General features: G+C 38.8%; 2 long non-coding RNA genes and 2 other non-coding genes across 6 annotated transcripts; 1 reads left to right on the top strand and 3 right to left on the bottom strand.

The window, feature by feature from the left end:
* Positions 1-737: 737 nt before the first annotated feature.
* Positions 738-12,814, bottom strand: LOC145653000 (uncharacterized). Of its 3 annotated transcripts, none has more exons than XR_014119263.1 (3): positions 12,397-12,814; positions 11,286-11,361; positions 738-1,124 (listed from the first exon to the last, which is right to left on the bottom strand). It is a non-coding gene; the product is annotated as an uncharacterized LOC145653000 (long non-coding RNA). The 3 variants fall into 3 exon arrangements; XR_014119262.1 differs by lacking the exon at positions 738-1,124 and adding an exon at positions 10,032-10,579; XR_014119261.1 differs by lacking the exon at positions 738-1,124 and having other exon boundaries at positions 10,032-11,361.
* Positions 2,529-5,515, bottom strand: LOC113567688 (uncharacterized). The gene is made up of 2 exons (XR_003409483.3): positions 5,259-5,515; positions 2,529-4,022 (listed from the first exon to the last, which is right to left on the bottom strand). It is a non-coding gene; the product is annotated as an uncharacterized LOC113567688 (long non-coding RNA).
* On the top strand, positions 6,014-6,120 carry LOC113567693 (U6 spliceosomal RNA). The gene has a single exon (XR_003409486.1). It is a non-coding gene; the product is annotated as a U6 spliceosomal RNA (small nuclear RNA).
* LOC113567692 (U6 spliceosomal RNA) lies at positions 10,031-10,137 on the bottom strand. The gene has a single exon (XR_003409485.1). It is a non-coding gene; the product is annotated as a U6 spliceosomal RNA (small nuclear RNA).
* Positions 12,815-14,268: the final 1,454 nt, after the last annotated feature.

Below are 14,268 nucleotides of genomic sequence, written 5' to 3'. Positions count from 1 at the left end.
ATAATTAAGCTTTCCCTCATAAAAAGGAAGATGTGAATTTGGGTAGAACATGCAGGTCTCAGATCAGAGGCCCCTCCTACTCAGAATTACAGTAAAGGAGCAGACATGTCCAGAGTAGGTCACAGGTGGGAGATTTTTACAACCTGTTTATTGATGAACTGATCAAAGAACTAAAATACACAAGACAGAGAAAACATGGAACACGGAAGCTGGGAGGGACTGATCATGACAGTGGTTGCCTCTATGCATCTTTACACAGCCACCTGCATAATATTTGTGACTTACTGCATACTGTCTCTCATTTCTGATCCCATTTTCCTTTAATTTTATTGTAGTTTTATAATAACTATGCAACTTACCGAACGTTGTATTTTATTGTTAATCTGTAGTTATTATTATTGTGTTATTAGTAGTAGTTGTTTTTATTACATCTATCTTTATTGTAGCTATTCTATTCTACATATCTTCTACTTCATTTATATATCAGTTATTACGTTAGGTTATTTTCTCTACAGTGCTGTTGTAACACTTGACTGTGGGATCAGTGAAGTGATCTGTCTAGCTATGCTTACTGGTATTTGGTGTTGGTGGGATTTGGCCCTGTGACCAGTGGAGATTTTATTATAATGAGGAGTTTCCCAGAGCATACTAATAATTAACAAATTACTACTAATTTGAATGACATCATAAACTGCACAATATAATGTTGGACATGTTGAATATTTTAATGCCTTTTTCACACCAAGTTAAATGGACTCAAGGAAGGAAGTCACTTGATTTCTGTCTGTAGACCGTCTGCATAGAGAAACCTCTCTCAGGTTCTGGACAGTGTGTGTGGAGAGCCTCCTCTCAGGTTCTGGACAGTGTGTGTTGAGAGCCTCTTCTCAGGATCTGGACAGTGTGTGTGGAGAGCCTCCTCTCAGGTTCTGGACAGTGTGTGTTGAGAGCCTCTTCTCAGGATCTGCACACAGTGTGTGTGGAGAGCCTCCTCTCAGGTTCTGGACAGTGTGTGTGGAGAGCCTCCTCTCAGGATCTGGACAGTGTGTGTGGAGAGCCTCCTCTCAGGTTCTGGACAGTGTGTGTTGAGAGCCTCCTCTCTGGGGCTGGACAGCCTGTATGGAGAACTGTGGCGGAACACATGGAAAGGGGCTGTTATTGTGCTGGAGGTCCTGATGTACCGTCACCAATCCCAGGAGATGCAGGAGCTCCCTGATGGTCCTGGGAGGAGGAGACACTAATAACAATAACTTTGTAATTACAGTTGAAACAGTTTAGGGAATAATGTAACAGCAGCTATTTTAATGTGACAATAACATTGTTATTACATTAAAATAGCTGTTGTACGGCTAATGTAACAATGTTTCATTACTTAAAGAAAAGGGTCTAATAGTCTGCACATCAGGAGGGAGGGTTGGGGGGTGGTCTGAGGTGTGGTGAGAGCCGTTAATGTCCGACCGGATCGGGTGAGGGGTGTGAATTTGCCCTTCTCAGCCCTGCAGTAGAGGACATTGAAGTCGTCTGCCAGATCTCTGTTTGCCTCAGCAGGGGAGTCGATGGTCTTCTGGAGTTTGTGATGTCTTATTTTCGTTGTAATGTCATTGCTAATTACATTTTTGATTTATCAGTTGTTTTCTGTTTCTATTGGTTTGTCTTCTATTGGTTTGTCATGAAGCCAGCACAAATACGAATCAGGTGCATCATAAACGTTTAGGAAAGCCATGGTTTTAATAGGACTTTAATAGGCAGGATTCACTGACATCAAGGAAACCTAAACTTTAATGTATGTGTAATTATTTGTTCATTTTTTTTCTAGCGGAAGGCATACAATGCGAATAACTTCACAGTTAAAAACCTTAACAAAAAACAAGGTGAGTGGTGGACTAACACATGCTATTATGGACTAGTTCTTCTTAGGTGCCACTAGATGCGCCAAATATCTACTCATGAACGCCTGCATGAGTATATGTATTAAATCAAGAGCGTCCTTGACCATAGAAGTGACTCATTACTGTAACACTGGCCAACGATCCAAGAGTAGCATAGACCTTTGGATATTGTAAGATTTGCAGTAGACTGTTGTCTCACCTAAGTGCTGTCTACAATAACACAGAATTCACTGAGGCCGTGAAACCTTGGGCATAAACCTTACTGTAAACAACTGTACAAGCAAAGCACAGGGAGAGAGCAAGAGAGAGATTGAATTTCAAAGCTCATTTCATGTCAGTCTGTAGCATTAATATAAACACATAATACAAATCCCTTTTAATTATTCTACTCAATTCCTTATTTACCGCCACATTATGCTGTACATCTAATTAATTTATAATTTAATTTTGACCAGAAAAACCTTAACAAAAAACAAGGCGAGTGCCACTTAGGTGCCACTAGGCGCCAAATATGTATTCATGAATGCTTAATTTAATTTTGACCAGAAAAACCTATCAGTATTCCTGATAGAAAAACTAGCCCCCAAGCTAAATGAGCATACAATTGGTACACGTCAATCGTAGTCCAGAAGTGTGATGTGGTGTGTGTGTGTGTGTGTGTGTGTGTGTGTGTGTGTGTGTGTGTGTGTGTGTGTGTGTATGTGTGTGTGTGTGTGTGTGTGTGTGTGCGCGCGCGCGCAGATTCACAACCTCAACGTTCAAAAGAATAATGTAAAAAGGTTTGGATCTCATCTAGAAATATAAACCAGCTTCTATAGGCCACTTACCTTGACAAACACTAGAGGGCGCCAAACGCTAAATTTTAATTTTAAGTTTCATATTTCAAATCAGACTTTTATCAGCGTATGCTGACACATAACAGAAAGATTTTGTTCTGGCTGTTGGTTACTTTCAACAAAAACAGACAATATACATACAATACACAATATATAAGCAATATAGAGATTATGGGACAACAGTATACATAAAGTGCCAGTATGTGTGGTAATGCTAACACCTGTAGTGACTATGTATGGGAACCTGTGATAAAGCCTTGCACAATACATTACCATAGATGTGAAGTAGCATGGCTTTAGAGAAAACAAGAGTAGCTATGGCATGACAGATCTTACTAGTCTATTTAGCTGTTTATTAGGGTGAGGGCTTAAGGCCAGACAATGCTCCTGTGCATGAACGTTTTAGTGTACGCCATGGTTTCCTGGTTTTCTGTCTGTGGAAGGAGCTGGAACACGTACTCTTCAGTCTGCGTGTCGGGAGGGAGGGTCGGGGAGTGGTCTGAGGTGTGGTGAGAGCCGTCAACGTCGGATCGGATCGGGTGAGGGGTGTGAACTTTCCCCTCTCAGCCCTACAGTAGAGGACATTCAGAGCATCTGCCAGGTCTCTGTTTGCCTCAGCGAGGGGGCCGACAGTCTTCTAGAGGTCTTGTCTCCACGCCGACGAAGGGGCGTCTGCTCAGGAACCCGTTTGTCACTTTGTCAGAGTAACTTTTTTTTTTTTTGCCACTCTGACTTCCTTCGTTAGTGAGTTCCTGGCCTGTTTGTACAGGGCTCCATGTCCACGTCTGCAGGCATCCTCCTTCACCTGATGAAGCTGTCTTAGCCTGGCTGTGAACCATGGCTTGTTATTGTTGTGTGCGCTACATGCCTCGGGTGGCACGCGCACGTCTTCGCAAACGGTTATGTACGATGTCACGGTGTCAGTCGGTTCATCGAGGTTGCCAGTTGCAGCTTCAAAAAACACTCCAATCCGTACAACCAAAACCTGCAGCCCCTGCTGTGCCTCACTGCATCATTTCCTCGATGTTTTGACCACAGGCTGTGCAGATTTTAGTTTATGCCTGTAGGTTGGAATAAGAGACCCGAGTGTCCCGGGGCTGCTCAGAACACAGAGCCACCTGCGTCCTTAAGAACTGCGTAGCAGTAATCCAGTGTGCTGTGCGCTCTGGTGGGACATCAATATGCTGTCTATATATTGGTAGCTCGTAGTTTATTTTTACTCTGTTGAAATCTCCAAGGATTATGAAAAGTGAGTCCATGTGTGTTTCTCCAAAACAGGGCTGCTGGGACGACCTTGTCCCTAGACGAGGTAAAATGCATGACAAAACACATGCAGTTATTCTGAAAGCAAGGTCCTGTAGCAGGTAAATGTGGGCCTGCGCCTTTAAAGGGAATATTTCACTCTCAGAAACATTCAACATATACCATGAAATATATTTACGGCATTTATCTATATATTTACTGCATTTATCTGACGCTTTTATCCAAAGTGGCTTACGATTACGTCTGAATACAACTTTGAGTAATTGAGGGTTAAGGGAGGGTTGAGGGTTTCAGCTACAGGCTGAACCTTTGTGATTTTTTTTTTAAGCCCTTTTCATTCAAGTAATTAACAGGACTGTTTAGACCAATATATAAATGAATCAAGTTCAGTTTACACACATTTAATGCTGTGAACGAGCCAAAACATACTTTACATCTAAATGTTGCTTTGTCATTATTGTGTTCGAAGTATAAGTCTAATATAGTAATAATACTAGTACAAATAATAGTTAGAGCGATTGTAATGTAGTTACAATAAAAATCATAATTTCAAGGTTAAAATGAATGCCATCAAAATCCGTTTGGAAGAAAACATAGGTATAGGACCTACTTTGGATTATATATATATATATATATATATATATATATATATATATATATATATATATATATATATATATATATATATATATATATATACATACATATATGTGCGTGTGTGAGTGTGAGTGTGTGTGTGTGTGTGTGTTTTAGGTATTTTCTGACAAAAATGTTTATATTTAAGGTCTTTTTGCCATTTGTTGTATGTTTTTCTTTAGTGTATTTGTCCTTTTTTGATGTTAAATAATGACCTTTGTCTTTCTTTGCATTTTTTGACCCTAAGTCACGTCATGGTCCCTCCCCCACACTGATACCAAATCATTCAGAACACAGCACACAGCAAAGGCAGCAGAGTGTGAAGGGTGTGTGACCTTCCAACAAAGGGCAGGCAAAACATAAGCCATCTTAGACCTACAAACAGACTGAAAACCTGAATCATAAAACCCTCTTATTAAGACCCTGGTATTATTGCTACTGTTCTATTCAAACCCCCAAAACTCTGTTCAAAATGCAAATCCTACAAAAACTCAGTCATGAACCATCTAACCAGATATAGAAGTCATGACATCAGGCCACACACAGACAAAACACAGTTGTTCTTTGAATCGGCAGAAAATTGTTTTCGGTCCAAACATGTTAGCAGTCCTCACAGGTATGTGAGGTATGTAAGTACCTCACAGAGCTGCAAGTATACAGAGGTCACAGCACACGCAAAGCAACGTTTGGTGAAATCCTCAGACCTTCGCGCTGGAGTGAATGCACGCTGGCTCACTACATAAGGGGGTGTGTAGCCCTCCCTCCCTCTCGCAGAGCCAGTAAGACTCAGAGGCTTGAGCACTTGCAGGCCACCTCAGGCCCCCTGGAGGCAGACAGGGGTACAACACCCCCCAGACGAGGAAGACGAGATCTGAGGTAGCTGCAGACACATTGTTTTAGCTTTTTATCCCCTTCACACGGCGTCCTCGCTGCTTATATCCTGTATTGTGTTTTGAGTCTTTCTGGAGGTGTTTTGAGGAGGCTTCTCTGTGCTTTGCGCTCTGCTATTCCGCTGTGAGGTGGAAGTTGGCCGTGTGGGGGAGGAACTACTTACACGGTACAGCGGGGGGATGGTATGTCAACAATGACAACGGAGCTGTTTGCGTCATCTCACAAGGACCCAATCCAAGCCGCCAGTACGCCGCCTACTCAGAATGTTTCCCATAATACACCTCGGCTGGCTACGGTAGAAAAGAAATAAATAACTAATGCTTGAAAATATTTAATGTTATAATTGCGAATCTTTATATTTCTGTTCTCCATGGACATGGTCATTATTCTGGCCTTTTTTGGGGGCATTTTGGGGACAATATTCATTTTTTCCACCAACCATAGACAGAACACACAGTCTAAGGCCCCAGGACTTAAACAGGCCCTTCATATATTTTGTTCGTGCTTGCTACGGCAGCACATATACTAAAATTGGAACGATACAGAGAAGATTAGCATGGCCCCTGCGCAAGGATGACACGCAAAATCGTGAAGCGTCCAATATTTTGGCCCCTGGGGGCCCCCCGGGGCCAATAGAGCCATCAGAACTCCCATAGAAAGCTCCAAGAGCCACAGATAATTTTAATAAACAAATGGACTCAAAAACCAGAATAAATTGTACAAATATGTAACAAATTTATAGACCTTTCTATCAAAATATACATAAAACATGTCAAAAAATATATATTAAATAGCGGCTATTACATTATTTCCTAAACTGTTTCATTATTTAAATAATATGTTTAAATAATGAATATAACCTTTAGGAAATATAACCTTTAGGAATATAACCTTTAGGAAAAGTCACAAAAAATCAACAAGAAGCTGAAAGAAATTAAAAATTCAAATCAATCTCAGAATTACATAAGTAGTAAAGGAATTTATGTTAACTTTTATTTTCTCAAATGGAATTTGGGGCTTTCTTTTTAACATGCAGTTTCCAAAACGCTAACTGGTGGTCATAAGTTTCAAGCACTTGTTATTACTATATTACAATTGTTATTGCTAAATTATATTTTTTATTATTACATTGCAGTTGTTATTTCTACAAGTATCGCTGTAATTGTTATTACATCATTGCAGTTATTGTTAAATTACAAATATTGCTACATTACAATTATCACTGCAGTGCAATTATTATTATATTACAATTGTTACAACTGCTATTACTGTATTAGCCTTTTTGGATGCAAAAATATTTTGGTTGTTCACAGCTTGAAATCTGTAAATTTGATTTTTTTTTTCTCTCTATTCAAACTCAAATCTCCTTTAAGTGTTTTTCTTTTTAAACTGTTCTTGAGGTAACATTCATATTTCTGCTGGTTTCAATGTGATGTTTTTCTCTTTTAAAATCTCTGAAGTTAAATTTTTTATTTTCCTTAGTGGGTATTTGATGCCATCTGGTGGGCAAGAAGAGAAACTGCTGCTTAGAAGTTCTTCACTGTGAGGTCATGATGTCACCATCTCTCTTCTGTTGTGGGGATATATAGTGGTGTGAAAAAGTGTTTGCCCCCTTCCTGATAATTTATTTTTCTGCATGTTTGTCACACTTAAATGTTTCAGATCATCAAGCAAATTTAAATATTACACAAAGATAACACAGGTAAACACAAAATGCAGTTTTTAAATGGAGGTTTTTATTATTAAGGGAAAAATAATCCAAACCTACCCCCCCCCCCCCATTAAAACATAAATTAACTGTGGTTTATCAACTCTTTGGAAAGCTGAGTTCAATTTCTCTAGCCACACCCAGGCCTGATTACTGCCACACCTGTTCTCAGCCAAGAAATCACTTAAATAGGACCTGCCTGACAAAGTGAAGTAGACCAAAAGATCCTTAAAAGCTAGACATCATGCTGCGATCCAAAGAAATTCCGGAACAAATGAGAGATCTTAATTACGTTGTATATCGGTCTGGAAAAGCTTATGAAGCCATTTCTAAAGCTTTGGGACTCCAGTGAACCACAGTGAGAGCCATTATCCACAAATGGCCAAAACATGGAACAGTGGTGAACCCTCCCAGTAGTGGCCGGCTGACCAAAATGACCCCAAGAGCGCAGCGAAGACTCATCTTCACAAAAGACCCCACAACAGCATCCAAAGAACTGCAGACCTCACTTACCTCAGTGAAGGTCAGTGTTCATGACTGCACCATAAGAAAGAGACTGGACAAAAATGGCCTGCATGGCAGAGTTCCAAGACGAAAACCACTGCTGAGCAAAAAGAACATAAAGGCTCGTCTCAGTTTTGCCAGAAGACATCTTGATGATCCCCAAGACTTTGGGGAAAATACTCTGTGGACTGATGAGACAAAAGTTGAACTTTTTGGAAGGTGTATGTCCCATTACATCTGACATAAAAGTAACACAGAATTTCAGAAAAGGAACATCATATTAGCAGTAAAATATGGTGGTGGTAGTGTGATGGTCTGGGGCTGTTTTGCTGCTTCAGGACCTGGAAGACTTGCTGTGGTAAATGGAACCATGAATTCTGCTGTCCACCAAAAAATCCTGAAGGAGAATGTCTGGCCATCTGTTCGTGACCTCAAGCTGAAGTGCACTTGGGTTCTGCAGCAGGACAATGATCCAAAACACACCAGCAAGTCCACCTCTGAATGGCTTAAGAAAAACAAAATGAAGACTTTGGAGTGGCCTAGTCAAAGTCCTGGCCTGAATCCGATTGAGATGCTGTGGTATGACCTTAAAAAAGCGGTTCATGCTCGAAAACCCTCCAATGTGGCCAAATTACAACAGTTCTGCAAAGATGAGTGGACCAAAATTCCTCCACAGTGCTGTAAAAGACTCATGGCCAGTTATCACAAATGCTTGATTGCAGTTGTTACTGCTAAGGGTGGCCCAACCAGTTATTAGGTTTAGGGGCAATCACTTTTTCACACAGGGCCATGTAGGTTTGGAATTTTTTTTCCCGCTTAATAATAAAAACCTTGATTTAAAAACTGCATTTTGTGTTTACTTATGTTATCTTTGTCTAATATTTAAATTTGTTTGTTGATCTGAAACATTTAAGTGTGACAAACATGCAAAAAACAAAAAAAAAAGATATCAAGACAGGGTAAACACTTTTTCACACCACCGTACATAACAATGAGGTCTACTACCACCCCACTCTACTGCTGCCCACCCTAGTGCAGTGTTACACCCACCTCCATCCAACCATTCTGAAAGACTCAAAACTTTCCTTGACAGCACCCTCCTAATTAAATGAGATGTGCTCATGTAGCCTGTTCCGTGTACTCAGTGTAATTCTGCGTTGTGTTCTGGTGGCGTTCATCTGAAGAGGCAAGAGGCAGTACTAAGGTCTCTGGTCCTTTACTGTAATAACAGATACAAACATACGAGAGCATCAACACTGTGTATGTGACAGGCTAGGCTCCCCTCTAGTTACTTTAAGAAAAAACCTTTACTTAAAATTTTGTTATTGTATAATTATATATTAATTAAATATATTAAATTCATTAAATTATATAATTGTTATTAAATAATAATTAAAGGAATTGTGTAGAGAGAAAAAAAAATCAAATTTACAGATTTCAAGCTGTGAACAGCCAAAATATTTTTGCATCCAAATTATGATTCGAGAGTATTGCATTTGAAGTATGAGGCTAATACAGTAATAGCAGTTGTAACAATTGTAATATAATAATAATTGCATTGCAGTGATAATTGTAACGTAGCAATATTTGTAATTTAACAATAACTGCAATGATGTAATAACAATTACAGCGTTGCTTGTAGTAATAACAACTGCAATGTAATAATAAAAAAATATAATTTAGCAATAACAATTGTAATATAGTAATAACAAGTGCTTGAAACCACCAGTTAGCATTTTGGAAACTGCATATTAAAAAGAAAGCCCCAAATTCCATTTGAGAAAATAAAAGTTAACATAAATTCCTTTACTACTTATGTAATTCTGAGATTGATTTGAATTTTTAATTTGTTTCAGCTTCTTGTTGATTTTTTGTGACTTTTCCTAAAGGTTATATTCCTAAAGCTTATATTTCCTAAAGGTTATATTCATTATTTAAACATATTATTTAAATAATGAAACAGTTTAAGAAATAATGTAATAGCCGCTATTTAAATGTAATAATGTAATAACCGCTATTTTAATGTAATAACAACTGCTAGAATCTAATGACCACTACTTAGCATTTTGAAAACTGCATGTTTAATTTAGTGTTAATAAAAACATTTGGAGGAAAATGTGTGAAATTTTAAAAAATGGCCTATTTATATATTTTTTGACATGTTTTATGTATATTTTGATAGAAAGGTCTATAAATTTGTTACATATTTGTACAATTTATTCTGGTTTTTGAGTCCATTTGTTTATTAAAATTATCTGTGGCTCTTGGAGCCTTCTATGGGAGTTCTATGGGGGGCCCTCAGGGGCCAAAATATTGGACGCTTCACGATTTTGCGTGTCATCCTTGCGCAGGGGCCATGCTAATCTTCTCTGTATCGTTCCAATTTTAGTATATGTGCTGCCGTAGCAAGCACGAACAGAACGTATGAAGGGCCCGTTTAAGTCCTGGGGCCTTATACTATGTGTTCTGTCTATGGTTGGTGGAAAAAATGAATATTGTCCCCAGAATGCCCCCAAAAAAGGCCAGAATAATGATCATGTCCATGGAGAACAGAAATATAAAGATTCGCAATTATAACATTAAATATTTTCAAGCATTAGTTATTTATTTCTTTTCTGCCGTAGCCAGCCGAGGTGTATTATGGGAAACATTCTGAGTAGGCTGCGTACTGGCGGCTTGGATTGGGTCCTTGTGAGATGACGCAAACAGCTCCGTTGTCATTGTTGACATACCATCCCCCCGCTGTACCGTGTAAGTAGTTCCTCCCCCACACGGCCAACTTCCACCTCACAGCAGAATAGCAGAGCGCAAAGCACAGAGCCTCGAGAAGCTTCCTCAAAACACCTACAGAAAGACTCAAAACATAATACAGGATATAAGCAGAGAGGACGCTGTGTGAAGGGGTTAATACATATATTCATTCAGGCGTTCATGAGTAGGTATTTGGCGCCATCTAGTGGCACCTAAGAAGAACTAGTCCATAATAGCATGTGTTAGTCCACCAAATGAACAAATACTTTACACATAAATTAAAGTTTAGGTTTCCCTGATGTCAGTGAATCCTGCCTATTAAAGTCCTATTAAAACCATGGCTTCATAAACCTTCCCTAAACGTTTATGATGCACCCGATTCATATTTGTGCTGGCTTCATGGCATTTTTCTCACTCTCCATTAAAGTCCCTTAAGCCTACAGAGGATTGTAGTGTTTTTCATGGAGCACGTTGGTGTTTATTTTGTATGATAGGCAGATCCAGAGAGGCCATATGAGGGGAAGGTTAGGATGATTGTAAGGTCCGGTGAGTTACAGGGACCCTAAAAAATATTAGAACATTAGATACATTTTTTGCCAAAGTGATATTTTTCAGTAAGATAGAAAATTCCTGTCGGCACCTTGGAAATGTGTGTCACTCTGATATGAGAATACAGTTCTGAGAATAAACTTTTAAATACAAAGTTTAGTCAACTCTGCATTGTAAACACCAGTAGTGTATGAACATATACACGACTGCTGCATGTCTGACCAGCAGTGGGCAACAGAGGCTTACATGCTGGAGACTTACTTCAAGCCTGAGGAAGCTTTAAATTGTTCTGTAAAACAAGTCTGCAGTTGCTGCCGTTCTGGTCCAACCTCCTGATCTAGAAGACAAACCAATAGATACAGAAAACAACTGATACATCAAAAATGTAATTAGCAATGACATTACAACGAAAATATTTTCACCCATATTATTAGTTTTAAATATCAATTTATTTAGACATATCTTTGTTGATTTATTAATTATAACTGATTGCTGAGCATCATAAATTAGATACATTATACTTAATAATAAGGTGTGTACTGAGCAGAGTACTGAATAAAATATGACATGATTCTAAGTTTTACTTTTGTGTGTGTGTGTGTGTGTGTGTGTGTGTTGGGGGCAGAACTTGTATTTTCAGTATATGGGTGCAAGTGACACAGACTAGACACACACTAGACACAGACTAGACACACACTAGACAGACTAGACACAGACTCGGGGTCAGTCTGTGAGGATCATGTCAGGAGAAACAAGAGATGCCAAGGACACAGAAGCCATCCAAATCCAGAACTGTGGTTTACGTGCAGTAAATCTTCTTTAGTGATACTCACTTATGCGATTGTTATGCCGATTGCTTTTCATCATTTATTTTGTTCCCCCCCATTCAATTAATGCTTGACTGCTGCTTTATAGAACAAGTGCTGACATATAAGGACATTATTTCAGTAAAGCCACCCAAATGTTCTTTTATTTAATGGACCTTAACAGTATTATTAACAGATTGGACTCGTCCCAGCACCTTGTGAAAACAGGGAATTTCAGGGAAAGTAAACAAGGAATTTCATAGAATTTCTTCTCTATCTAGGACATGCATGTATTACAAGACTGTTTGATGGTGAGCCAGACCAGCATGAACCTTCATCAGCATTTGAGGTTGAGAGTGATCTGTTTCTGGTGAGGAACAGAATGTTGTTATTGACATACTTTCTGAAGCTAAGATGAAGCTTCATTTATATCACTGATCTGACCTTGATCCATGTGAGAGAATTAAGTTGGTGTGTAATTTGCAAACTGGACATAATAGTTTTAGATTACATCCGAAGATTAACCCAAGTTTTAAATGAACAATATGTAATGAAGTCTTCCTTACCTGCCTCAGAATCCTCAGGTAGCTCAACACTGCTGTGCACCCTATCCAAAACAGTGACAACAATCACTTACAAACAAAAGCATATGAATAGATTAAAATGCGTGACATAAAATATATTCCCCTTCATTATCTTCTATGCTCATTCTTTCTTTTTCTCTGCTCCTTGTATGGTTTTTTTTTGTTTTCCCTTCTTTCTGATGAATGTGTCGCGTAGTTTTTTTGACATCATGAACTACAAAAAAACAAACCCCGAACGGCATGAACATTCATTAGCAAGAAAAGCTCTAGTTTGCGGTTCTTCGTGGAGAACAGATTAAAATGCACCTAAATCAACTACCAAACGCTTATATGCAGACACTAAAGGTACTTTCCGCCATAGATTTTCTTTAACTGTCACAATTTCGTAATCAGTGTGTTGTTTGTCGCGTAAACTTTTGTTCTGCCACCATCTTGATGGCACTTTGTTTGGGTCGATATGATAACGGCGCTCCGATTTGCCGCCTGATTTAAAACCTCCGATTTAAAAAATAATAATTTAAAAATAAACAGAACCCCGATTAAAAAAAGAAATCGGACTCGATGTGAAAGACACCAAAGATAGGGAATCATATCTAATCAAATCGAACTTAGACAATGAAATTTAACGTAGGTACCCAGAAAACCCATATTTCATGTTATGTGTATTGTGGCAGGAGCTTTAACGTACCACTCACGGTTTGATTGTGTCCTTTGAGATTAAGTTTGTTAAGCATCATCTTAGAACTGCCACGCTTCTCTCTCGCTTGGCTATAATAATGCTGACGTCGTGTCTGACTCTAGGGCAATGACCATTTATTTATCTATTATTTACATTTATTCATTCTTAGCTATATCCGCACTACAATATTAGTGAGTGATAGATCTACTGTCCCCCCTTTTTAGAGTTTTCCAGCTAACCAGGTTTAATACACAATTTAATTATATTTTATTGCCACAGCAGCAAGCAGGGAGCGAGAAGCGTGTGCGGGTGTCTTTATTCAAAGCAGCAGCAGTTAAGCACAGCCGCGAGCTAAAAAGACTAGATGAGTGTGCACTAGAGACACCTGTGGCATTATATGAGGGGTGCCAAACTGGGGACGGGTGCACCGCGATATTTATATTCATTTATGTAAACATATATCTGCTGTGAACAGTCTTGGACATGCAATGAAGATTTTCACCTTTGGCTGTCTGGTTCAAACGCAAACATTGTTTGTCATAATAGACAATCGTAAAGACAATAACATCTTTGCTAGTAAAAGAGCAGAACAGCATCTAAAATGTACATGTGTAATCAGATGCTCAGTGTTAAAATGTTTGACCAGAATGTGGTTAATTGAAAAAAAAACCAGCTGTTCAGTCAGGCATTTATAAATATGATAAATATTCTGTGGGAACTTGCCAAACCCAAACAATGTTTGTGTTTGGGATAAATATTATAAATATTCTGTGTGAACTTGCCAAACCCAAACAATGTTTGTGTTTGGCAAGTTCACACAGAATCATATTTATAAATGCCTGACTGAACAGCTGTAGTTTGTTTCAATGAACCACATTCTGGTCAAACATTTTAATACTGAGTATCTGATTACACATGTACATTTTAGATGCTGTTCTGCTCTTTTACTAGCAAAGATGTTATTGTCTTTATAATCACAGCTCAGCATAAACAGATAACATCTCTACATGCTCCTGAACATTGAAACTCAAATACCAGAATAATCAGGTAATATTCTCCTCAACACACACACACACACACACACACACACACACACACACACACACACACACACACACACACACACAGTAAGAGAGTTCTGGAGGCTTCACATGACAGCAACATAAATCATAGTA

Source organism: Electrophorus electricus, chromosome 21 (genome assembly GCF_041902795.1).
Source record: "Electrophorus electricus isolate QZ-2024a chromosome 21, ASM4190279v1, whole genome shotgun sequence".
Taxonomy (NCBI): domain Eukaryota; kingdom Metazoa; phylum Chordata; class Actinopteri; order Gymnotiformes; family Gymnotidae; genus Electrophorus; species Electrophorus electricus.
This window is presented reverse-complemented; position numbering and strand designations above follow the sequence as displayed.